At 40.6% G+C, this 12,611-nt stretch overlaps 1 long non-coding RNA gene across 6 annotated transcripts in view; it reads left to right on the top strand.

Annotated features, from left to right (window-relative positions):
- Positions 1–12,611, top strand: part of LOC113939149 — an 89,085-nt gene that overhangs the window by 13,248 nt on the left and 63,226 nt on the right. For all 6 annotated transcript variants that reach the window (XR_003525143.2, XR_003525137.2, XR_003525139.2 and 3 more), the window contains exons 3-4: positions 9,711–9,826; positions 10,918–11,089. This is a non-coding gene — a long non-coding RNA (uncharacterized LOC113939149). The remainder of the gene's footprint in view (positions 1–9,710; positions 9,827–10,917; positions 11,090–12,611) is intronic.

The following is a 12,611-nucleotide window of genomic DNA, read 5'->3' on the forward strand; positions in this document are numbered from 1 at the left end:
GGAGAAGTAAAGGCTATGAAGACTCACGTGATAATTTTATTCTATAATTGCTTCCTGCACTAGTATTTTTATTGAGCAAATATTAGGTAGCAACTGTATGTACAATTTTTTCATACATTCATAAACATAAGTAGATTTTGCCTATTTTCAATTTTAATATCTAGTGGCAGATTACCTTCCCCTCAAAACTGTAGCAATTCATGCAATCTAACTTTCAAAAGTGCTTGTTTCTCTGCATTTTTATCAGCTCTGGTTATTATCTCCTCTTCAATTGTCAGTCTGATGAGTTCCTTTGATGTGCATTTCCCTGAATACTAGTAAAAATGTTCTAAGAATATTTTCATACTTATTATCCATTTGGATTTTCTCCTAGTGATTTGGACTGTTTTTATAATTTTCTCATTTTTCTGATTTTTTTTTTTTCTTTTTGAATAGTCAATTTTGTAGATATTCTTTATGTATTAGGGGTATTAACCCTTCACTTATTAAATTTGTTGGATTAATTAGGATAATAGTAGCTTCTATAACAAATGAACCTCCAAATCTCAGTCGCTTAATTATGATGGAAGATTACTTCTTGCTCTTCTAACAGTCCAGTGTGAGCGTTCCTGGTTTGCAGGTGGGCAGCTTTCTTCCAGTTGGTGTTTCAGGGACTTGGATTCTTACCATCTTATGGCTCTCCCATTCATTATGGCTTTGGAGTCCTCTGCATATAGCTAAAGAAAAGGAAAAGCAGGGTGGAGAATCCCTACCAACTTCTTAAAAGCTCTGCTCTCAAAGTGCCGTACACCATTCATTGCTGATGCAACATTGATGCAAGAGGCAGCTATGGTTTTTGGCTGGACTGCTATCTCGGAGTGTGAATTTTTGGTAGGTGGCTAGCCATCTCTCTGCCACACGTGTTGCAGGTATTTATTTTCCATTCTAGTACTTGTCTTTTGACTTGGCTTATGATATTTTGTCATAAAATAATAAAGATTACAGAATGATCTCTCTCCGTTTATCTATCATCTATCCATCTAATCTTTCCATATTGCTACCTCAAGGTTATACACATTTCCCCCTACATTTCTTAATACGTCTGTAATTTGTATTTCAATATGGTATGAGTCAGGTTTTTTTTAGACTACGGTTTTTCCAGGGACTTAAGTTGCCATTTTCTTGGCCATATATTGTTTCTTTATATATTAACCTCATTCTAGTCTCTAGTCACTGTCACATATTTGTTTGTCTAGTGTTATGGAAAGATTAGACTAGGCTGACTACAGTGGATTTATAGTAAGTTTAAGAATGGCTTCATCAAGTCTCTCATTACTATCATCTTAACTATTAGGTTATTGGCCTTTCTCTTTAAATAAGTTACTCTCATCTTTCTTAGCTCCAGCTTCTTTCAGAAACAAAAATAGTATTTTCAGATTGCTATGGTGGGTTAAAGAAGACCACAGATTCTTTGACATTCCTCCTATTGAGAAATGGGGACTATGTTTCATCCCCTTGAATCTGAGGAGACTCTTTGATTGCTCCCGCCAAGAAAACATGGCAGAAAAGGTGCCATGCCAGTTTCTGGGCCCAGACCTTAAGAGAATGGCAGCATCTACTTCCTCTCTCTTGGAACATTTGCTCTTGGAGCTGCTGTGTAGGAAATCTGACTATTCCAAGGTCCCTGTGATGTAGAAGTCTAAGCCACATGGCGGGATCCCAGATGATGTAGAGAGAGAGAAAGGGAGACAGAGAGAGGCCAAGGAGCATTCAAGTGCCAGAGATGTGATGGAAGGCCATTGTGAGGTGAATCCCTTAGCATCAGTCACCCCAGCTTGTGGCATGGAATCTGAGATGAACCTCCCAGCTGAGCCCCACTCCCCACCCCAATTTCTGGCACACAAAACTGTAAAAACATAAAACGGTTATTTTAAGCCACTAAGTTTTGTGGTAGTGTGTTATGCAGGATTAGGTAATCAGACAAGTTGGAGAACCTGTATCACATGTGACGTGCCATGTTCATGAGATAAGGTAGCTATTACTGACATTAGCATTATAATTTCTCCTGGAGGAGATCACAGGTACTTTATTTTAACCCTTTCTCTTTTCCAGTGGTTAGCTTCAATGTTGTCACCAGTGAGTGTTCAATACCAGCATGCCGAGCTGTCCATCAACTCAGCCTCTAGAATATATGGGAAATTTGGGCATGGCACATGGTGTGTCTGGGCGTCGTTGACCTTCCTGGGACTGTCTCCAACTGCTCCCCTGTCCTGACCTCCCTCTACTTGCTAAAGTGGTCCTTTCTTCCATTCCAGGTAGACTCTCCTTTTTGATTATCCCAGAACATAGCATGTGGAGGCCATGGGCTTTTTCAATGTTGTCTTTCTGTCTCCTTTCCACATTCCTTCTTCCCACCCTGCCACTCCCTGTAAAATCCGAAAAGTCCTCCCCTCTTATCTCCCCATTGTTAATGCCAGTCATCTCTCCATGCACAGCCCTGTTGCCCTGGCCCTATGAGCCTTTCCTAAGTGTTCTGGCTCATGTGCCTCCTTTCCTTCTCTGAATTTCTTCAGTGCTTTTATTTCTCCTTCTTACATGTATTAAATGCAGGCTGATGGGGCACCTGCATGGCTCAGTTGGTTAAGTGTCTGACTCTTGATTTTGGTTCGGGTCATGATATTGGGGTCCTGAGATCAAGCCCCATGTCGGCTTCATGCCGAGTGTGGAGCCTGCTTAAGATTCTCTCTTTCCCTTTCCCTCTGCCCTCCCTCTGCTCTCTCTCTCTTTCCCTCTTTCTCTCTCTCAAAAAAATGCAGGCTGATTGGTTTTTTGACCAAGTCATGTCATGTCTCTTATTCATCTACTCAGGAAATATTTATTAAGCCTCTACCACATGCCAGGCACTGTTCTAGTTGCTGGGGATATAGCAGTGCAGAAGACAGAAAAAAAAAAATCCTGTCTTAATGCAGCATAAATTCTTATGTGGAATAACAGATGTTGGATGAATAAATATGTTGTGTAACATGTTAGGTGATGACAAGTGTAGTAGAGAATTAAACGGGGAAAGCAGATAGATAGAAAGGAGTTGCACCTTTTTTTTTGGTAAGTGTTATTACTTTTATGAACTGTTAATTATAAAATAAGCCATAAAACTAAATTTTACCAAAAAAGCCTTGTAATCCGGCCTCATGACTAGAAACTAATCACCCCAGCTCTCTTGAGATTCTCCTGTCACACAGTAGGTGATAAGCATTCTTTTCTTTTCCTCTTCTTTTTTTGAAACCTTAAATATTGCCATGAGCTAAATGCTTGTATTCCTCCCAGATTCATAAAGTATTGTAATTTTAAGTAAGGTGATCAGGGAAGAACTCACTGGGAAGGAGTCTTTAGGCAAAAACCCGGATGAGGTGAGGGAGGGGCTGATGTGACTATCTGGGGCAAGAACATTCTAGGAAGAAGAAAGAGCAAGCGCAAAGGCCCTGAGGCAGGGCTAAGTTATGAATATGAAGGAATAGCAAGAAGGCCCTCCTCTCCGTCAAGTCCTGGAGGGCTGGAATCATCTGTTATATTTCCTGTGTCTCTCCCTTAGCACTTAACTCAGGACTGGGTGCTTAGTAGATATGGATAGAAACACACAGAATATTAGAGCTCAGAAGTAGTTTCTAATGTTTCTAATTCCCCCATTTTGCAAATGAGGAGCCTAAAGTCTCAAGAGTGAAAGTGGCTTGCCCAATTCTCCATACCTCTACTGTTTCTGCCCCGGTGGTTGCCACTGCCCACCATGATTAGTATTACTGTTACCATTACTCTTAGTATTACTCAAATCCCAGGGCCCTACATAGTTTCTCACATACACATACACATACACTCTCACATACACTGCCACATTCAAAGAAACATACTTCAGTAAAGAAAAGTATTTACAAAGCACTTATAAGAGTTACCTATATCCCTTGAAGATCATGAATGAAAATCTGTCTCAAAATGCAGAGCCATGTCCTCCCTTCCTCTCGTTCACAGAGGGAAAGTGAAAGAGAGAATCTTAAGAGCTTCTCATCCTCTCGTTCCCCACAGCTGACCCCTAACACCTGCCTCCTCAAATCCTTTTCTTTGTCTGCTTCTGATCAGGTGGCTTTGGACTTCCTTTCTCTTGTGTCTTCCTTGGTTTCTTTGAGTCCTTTCTCCCCATCCTTCCTATTCTGTATTAAAACAAACAAATGCCCAGAAGGCAAAGATAGAAGAGGGCAGGGGATGAGAAGGAGCTAAATGGGCAATAGAAAAGTCTTTTTAGTTGCCAGGAGAAGAAAGGGCTGGGAACCCTACCTTATTAGTATTTGTCTTTGTCAAACTGCTATTATTTCTGTTTCTACTGGTACTATTGACAATCACTATCACTTGTATTCCATTTCTTATTTTACGAGGAACTTGTATAGCCAAGATTTAATTGGAATTGAAACCCACACGTGGTGAAGGCCAAACGTCCATTCTTTCCATTACATGCTGGTTGAATGAATAAATGAGAAAATGAATGAAATGAGGATCCTTGCCCAGCTTGTGTAGCATTTCCCAATCAAGAGCAAAGAGGAAGTAACTTAATTTTCTTCTTCATGCCCTTTTTAAAATTTTATTATGTTATGTTAATCACCGTACATTACATCATTAGTTTTTGATGTAGTGTTCCATGATTCATAGTTTGTGTATAACACCCAGTGCTCCATTCGGTACATGTTCCCTTTAATACCCATCACCAGGCTAACCCATCCCCCCAACTCCCTCCCCTCTAGAACCCTCAGTTTGTTTCTCAGAGTCCATAGTCTCTCATGGTTCGTCTCCCCCTCTGATTTCCCCCCCTTCATTTTTCCCTTCCTACTATCTTCTTTTTTTTTTAACATATAATGTATTAGTTGTTTCAGAGGTACAGTGGAATATTATGCAGCCATCAAAAGGAATGAAATCTTGCCATTTACAACGACGTGGATGGAACTGGAGGGTATTATGCTGAGTGAAATAAGTCAATCAGAGAAAGACGTGTATCATATGATCTCACTGATTTGAGGAATTCTTAATCTCAGGAATCACAGACCTGTACTTCATGCCTCTTTAATACCATGGCTGACCAGGTGCTTCTTATTTGCTGGCATGAAAGAAGTACATAGGAATGAGCACAGTAAGAGAACAAACAATCTCCATTGAGAAACTGTGATGGTTTCATGTGTCAGCTTGACTGGGCCATGGCATGAGCAGATATTTGGTTAAACATTATTCTGGGTGTATCCATGAGGGTGTTTCTAGATGAAATTAACATTTGAATTGATAGACTGAATGAAGCAGATTGCTCTCCCCACTATGGGGTGGACCCCATCCACCCAACATAGACCTGAATAAAAAAAAAAAAAAAGGAGAATTTGCTCCCTCTACCTGTTTTTGAGCTGCTACATCAGTCTTCTCTTGCATTAGGACTGGGACACACACCATCAGCTTTCCTGGTTCCCAGGCCTTCAGACTTAGATGGGAACTATACCACAGGTCCTGCTGGGTCTCCAGGTTATAGACAGCAGATCATGGGACTCCTTAGGGTCCATAATCATGTGAGCCAACTCCTTATAATAAATCATATATGTATAGGATACACATGTATATGCTATATATGTATATATATGTATATGATATACACATATATGGTGTATACACACACACACGTACACACTCACGTATATATATATCCTATTGGTTTTATTTCTCTAGAGAGCCCTGACTAATGCAGAACTTTTTGTATATTTGTATACACATAGGTGGAAAAGGAATGCATCACAGTGCTAATTATGGACTCTAGATAGGTAGAACTGGGTTCCAATCCTAGCCCTTCCACTCACGGACTGAGTGACCTCTGGCAAGTTGCTTAACCTCCCCAGACTTTAGCTTCCTTTCCTGCTACATAGATAAAATAAATATCTCACTCCTAGCTGAGATTGTTGGCTGCTACCCAATGTCCATCTGCCCTTTGGTGCTTTCTAACCCAAATCCAACTTTGTTATGTAATTCGTACTCTGCACAACCATAGGTTTCTCTGTGCTGATTGCTCTGGAACATGGAATACATTTCTGGTCAAGGTGACATAGGGCCATTTCTGTGAGATACTTATGTCTTACATGTGAGGTTTGGAGCTGTGGTGACCATCTTGTGACCACAAAGTTCAGGCTGCCTGAGGATGGCAGAGAGGATGATGTGATCACCCCTGAATTTATCAGTTGTGGCGTTGCCTACCTCTGGACTTCCGGTTACAACTTCCCTGTGGTTTAAGCCAGTGGAGCTGGGATTTCTGTTTCCTGAGGTTGAAGGAATCCCAAGTGATGTACTTGGTTGTGTTGTGATGAGTATTAAATGAATTAGCCTATATAAAACATGTCACACACTGTTTGGCACTTAGTAAAGAATCAATAAATGCCAGCTATAATAAGAAAATATGAGTAAATCCATTATATCTGTCATCAGGAATAGCCTAAAGTATAATTCATGTTTTACTTGGTTCTCCAGAAGTTCTTACAAGACAGGAAAATAGAGGAGATGGAGGCCAGCTGCTATGTAGAGAAAAGTTGACAGCTTTTTCTATATTTATGATAATTTCCTCAGGCTAGATTCCCAGAAGTGCTATAACTGGGCACACGCATTTGAATTCTCTTCACACATACTACTCAATTGCCATCCCAAAGGTTGAACCATTTTACACTACACCTTATCTTGATCAATATTTGGAATTATTATTTAAAATGATTTTTTTTCCTGGTAGGCAACATATGGAATCATCATTTTAATTTTATTTCTTTTGACTAGTAGTAAGTTTTAAAATTCTTATCTAGGCATCTAAAACCTTCTGGGGTTAGTCAGGGTTTAGGACTGCTCTCCAATATGGGAAGTGGGATTCTAGGAGGGAGCTCACCTCCATCTCCCAGTAATTTATTTATTTATTTTTTAAAAAAATATTTATTTATTTATTTGAGAGAGAGAATGAGATAGAGAGAGAGAGAGAGAGAGCATGAGATGGGGAGAGGGTCAGAGGGAGAAGCAGACTCCCTGCTGAGCAGGGAGCCCGATGCGGGACTCGATCCCGAGACTCCAGGATCATGACCTGAGCCGAAGGCAGTCGCTTAACCAGCCGAGCCACCCAGGCGCCCTCCCAGTAATTTACAGTGGTTTGCTGGTTTGAAGTAATTAAAGGGCTTGAAATTATTTGTCTTTGTAGTATCCTGGATCATCTAGGGTTGCATGGCTATGTTTCTCCTGAACTGTGTGAGTCCTCTTCCTAAATGGGAACAGAAAAAGGGTATCAGTGCTAAGAATAACATCTTATTACTGGGGCTGCCCCTAAGGTGTGTAGGGGCTCTGGAAGATATTTTTTACAGGACCTCTTTCTAAAGAATTTGAGTCACCCCAAATCAACATATTAGTACCATTTCGCTGGCTAAATCTTGGATGATTCCCACAAAAGAAATATCACACTGGCCATTCAGAGCAATCCTCTTGCCAGGCCACCCTCCTGGAACCACAGCTCAGCCATTAGGCTCTTGAGCAATTTTTGTTTTTAAAGATTTTATTTATTTACTTGAGAGAGAGAGCAAGTGAGAGAGAGAGAGAGAGAGAGTGCATAAGCAGGGGGAGGGGCAGAGGGCGAGGGAGAAGCAGACTCCCCGCTGAGCAGGGAGCCCAATGATGATGCGTGGCTAGATCGCAGGACTTTGGGATCATGACCTGAGCCAAGGGCAGATGCTTAACCGATCGAGCCACCCAGGTGCCCCTCCTGAGCAATTTAATAGGCACAATTCCTGGAGCTCCATGGGGCATCTGGTCAACTCCACACACATTCAGCAAGAGTGAGTATGAGAGTTGGAGAGCATCTCTAAAGGGGGAAACAGCACCCAGGTCCGGCTTGGTGCACCTGCCTGATGGCACTGCTTGCCCAAGACCCACTGTAGGTACCAGAAGTGTCTTTACAAAATCACGAGAACACTCTAACTCATGTGGACGCCCTTGCCTGGCTTTAAGGGGTACTTACTGTTATCCCTACACTAACAGCTACTTATAATTGTGTTTTCCCCATGTACTGGGCCCTATTCTAAATGTTTCCCGTTGAGGTAGGTATTACTATCATCCTATTTTATAGGTGTAAAAGTAGTGCTTTAGATGCTAGCAGATTGTCCTCTACAGTCTGATGTAAAGGCTGGCCTCTAGCCAGCTCTGCTACAATGCCTTAGCTCCAGAGCGAAGGCCCTTCCAGACTGTTTGTCTCCACCCAGGAGTTCTTCCTTCTACTTGCCTGTTAAAGCTCTTCTACTTCCAGAGGTTCTCACATCTGTTCTTTCCCATTAAATATCTGACTTGTGTCTTTATTTAATGCTACCGAACTCATCAATGACCCCTATGCCATCAGCTCCTTTCTTTGATGGCATCACACACTACAAATGTTTTCTCACATCCAAAAAGATCTTTCCAAACAACACTTGATTATGGTTATAAACTATATTTCATTGCAGTAAGGCTGACTCTGAAAATTCTACCAAACAGCAGGGTCACACTCACAAAGGACCTCTTCCCCCTGTGTGCAGGCCTGCTTAGCATTTTGGTGTCTGAATAACTGCCCCAAGAGCTTTGAAAAATGTTTTCTCCCTCCATTATTTTCCAAGGGAAATGTCAGATCAACATACGATTTTGAAAGAAGCATCTCTGAATTAAAATACAGTGTAATTGGCAATTGTGGGTCCCTTCCATGACTCCAAATCTCATTACAAGATATTCATTCACTCTTTTACTTGCTAGGATATACAAAAATGGTACATAAATAGCAAAATGGGAATTTTTGAAGTCTGCAGTTATTTCCAAATTGCTACATTTCCCCTTAAATTTTTAAAATAATATTAAGGTGTGCTGCCTGATTCCCCTCCTTCACACCCTTACAAAATGTGTTTGGTAAATATATACAGAAAGTGAATTTGACAATATACATGTAATATGTATATGCATATTATTTTTATTTTCAATTTGCAAATACATTAAAATAATTGGACTGTTAGTCCACCATTGGTCAGAAGAGTTTGAGTTATATGGGGATCGATAAGAAATTTGTCATTCTCTTAGGAAAGAAGGCTCATTTTATTTGTTTTGCAATGCTAAAGATGATGAACAAGAGAACCAAAAGCAATAGAACCATTCAGCCACAGAGCCTACAGTTTGAATATTTTACATCTGTAAATGGGATTCCTTTTGGCATCTTATCAGAACACAATGAATTTGATTTTGGAGAGGCGGGAGATCCTATACACCATTTTCTTTGTAACAGAAACATCTACTGTGTGATCCAGCGAGCTGGTTTGAATTCCTCTAGCTCATGGTTCAATCTTCAATTGTCAAACAGTTATACTTTCTCCAACTTTTGACGCTTCCATTTTATGCGATTCTATTGAAAGTGAATTGTGTTTCCTAAGATTTAATTTAAAACCTGTTTGTTGAAATAAGCAGATACTGCGAGGGCCAGTAGTCTGAATCTCTGAGGGCTGAGATGGTTGAATTTGGAAAAATATAAAGATTTGTCAGGGATGCAATAAGCCAGGAGAATTGACCACAGCAGGGAGAGGAGAGCTATAGAAAAGGGGGACTGGTATTTTATTATCATAGTCCAGTCTGAAGTACTCTTAGATAGGGGAGTAAAAAGGCTTCTTTTTTCTTTCTCCCATGCAAAGCACAAAATCAGGACTGACGGATCCGAAGTACACAGGAAGCAGATTTCATCTTAATCCAACAATGAGCTTCCTATCAATTCCATTTGTTCCATAATAGAATGGGCTGCCTCAAGGAGGTAAGTAGTCAAAATCACCACCCACAACTCCATATGGTAGGTAATGTGATGACACTTACCTGGCAAGAAATCTGAGGTTCCGAGAGGCTATATGGCCAGTCTGGAGTCACAGAGCTAGTAAGGGCTGGATTTTGAGTCCGGGTCTCTCTGACCCCAAACCCTTTGATTTCTCTACCATACCAATACCTATTCTGTAATCCCAGTGAGGTCCCCATCATGCGAGGCCTCCAGGCAGAGACAGGTTGGTAGGAGAAATTTGTACGCTGGGCAGAAATTGATGCTGAATGATCTTTCAGGTCACTTTTCTTTCCAAGGTTAGTGATTCTATGATCTTGTGACTCCAGCAGTCTCCTCCTTGGAAAAGGAGGAGATGCACATTTTAATATCAGTTCAGAGACGTTTGCCCTTTTCAGCTACTTCTCTGACTCAGTCCCTCCTGTCTCAGGGATTCTATACATCATGGCTAGATCACCCTTAGCACTTACCATACTGGACCCTATTTAATTTGTGCTCATATCTGCCTTTCCTGCCAGACTCTCACAGATGTTAGGAGTCATCTCTGGGGATCTCTTCCTTCTCGGGCAGCAACCTCCCCATCCTAGAATGCAGCCCAGTGCCTGATACTTAAGTGTTCTTGGAATAAATGAATGGATAGGATTTATGTTGTTAAAGCACCTTTTACCACAAGCTGGGGATATTGTAATAAATTTAGGGAAAATGTAGCTATTCCTTTCAAAATAAAGACTTCAAATAAGGAGACGGCACCATGGGTATGGGAGTTGTGCAAATTTACCATTGAGTGTATAATTATAAATGATCCTAAGGCAACAAATGAGGTGGACATCTATAAAAATTAATATGTCAACATCAGAAAGAGTAAGCTGAGGCTCTACAAGTGTAGGAAAAATTAAAAGATGAGTTTAGGTGTGTTTAGAGTAGGAAAGATAACAAAGAGTATATATTCCTACAGCTTGGGTCAAGTGGTGTGGTAAGAACATGGGAGAGGTAAACAGGTGTATTTGTGCCTGTTTTACTTTTACATTTTTTTGTGGTCAGCCTCTCAATTTTTCCATCCAACCTCCTTTTTCTAGGGGTTTTCCGTATCTTTGACCAAAGGAGAGTTGTCATAAAAACATAACTTGGTTCCATGGCCAGGTTGACTGGTCCAGGTTTGGACTGCTTACTCAGGCTTGGCCAATGAATCCTTCCCTTGGAACTTCTGGAATTGAGGCAAAAGAGATCCTTGAAGGCTGTCACTTCCAGGTGAGCAAATCCATAAGACAGAAAACGTGGGGCCATTCAATGATTATATATGTACCATTAATATAAAAACCTAGTTTATAATGGTAGAAGCTAGAGGCACTATAGAGACAGGATCAGGGATACAAACTGGTAAACCAGTGTGGGAGTCTAGGTACATTCCAGCCTGTGGTTCCAGTGTGTTCAGACCCTGTCACACTCCTGCTCTTCTCCTTTACATTGATTAACCTCCTTATTTCCTTTGCCTTAACTTCCTTTGGAAGTTAGAGTTGGTTCTCCATTACTTACATCAGAAGAGGTCTAGCATATATGTACACTTATCCACCAGGATGAATGGAATCGATTGGAAATATTAGAGACCCCCCCATGTGGTTAAGCCCCAGTAGATAAATGAAAGCCCCCTCCCCCCACCCCCTGCCAAAAGGACTGAAAATGTTCAAGTGTCTCAGCCCAGAGCACTTTCATCGAAGGGCATTGAGGGTGCTTGTCAGCAGATCTCTTTATCAATAATCTTTCAGGAATCCTGGAGGATGTGGGAGGAGTCAGATAATGGGAAATAGAAATGTATTTCCTAAGAGGATACTAAATGAGAGTTTCTTTACTTTCTTTGTATCCCAATTTATATATTCTCTCTGGGCCTTAGTTAATTTCTTTGTACAATACAGATACTATAGCACGCCACTACCTTCCTCATATACTCTGGAGATGCCACCAGATATCAGAAAGTGCTTTGTATACCCTTACTTTCCCTAGAGAGGCCAGGGATCATTATCATCATTAAACTGGCTAAAGTAATTAACAGAAAGCAGTTGATAGCCACTTTTATTGGTAGGTTAGATACAGGTAATAATTATTAATGACAACATGTTTAGCACTACACTATACTAAATATTGATTAATTGTCAACTGTAAATTCTAGATTAGCTTCCCCCCACCTTGGATTAAGGTATTCTCTTGTGTAATAGCAATTTTACCAGGGTTAACATTATGAGACATTTTCTTAAGATTAAAGAAAATCTTGTAGAATTTGTTGCACAATAGATTGCAAACTCTAGCATAGCCCTGAAATAAAGCAGACCATTTCCTCCTCTACAGACTTCTTTATCCACTTATTCCATAAAAAAAAAAACAAGCCAACTCTTTTGCATAGGGGAGGATGAAAATTCAGAGAGGAGACAGAAGGACTAGGTAGTATGACATCATGGAATTTGGGAGAGGAGGAAATGATCTCAAAAACAACAAATGCAGCAGTTAATAAAGACAATTTGTAAATTGGAGAGATATGCAATCATTAAGACTTGGTGATTCTATCACCTTGCCATTTGTATCCCATCTCTCTCTCTTTAAATTCCTATTGACAGTTACCAAAGTCCAAGTCTCCATGAAATCTTCCTAATTACTTCAACCATCTCCTAACTGGTCTACCAGCAACACCCCCCAACTTAGTGAACACCCCATCTCCACTCTGGAACTTTGGCTTCGAGATAGATGATGGGGTGTTGCTGTCCACCTACCTCCCTTATAT

Source organism: Zalophus californianus, chromosome 4, assembly GCF_009762305.2.
Source record: "Zalophus californianus isolate mZalCal1 chromosome 4, mZalCal1.pri.v2, whole genome shotgun sequence".
Lineage (NCBI taxonomy): Eukaryota > Metazoa > Chordata > Mammalia > Carnivora > Otariidae > Zalophus > Zalophus californianus.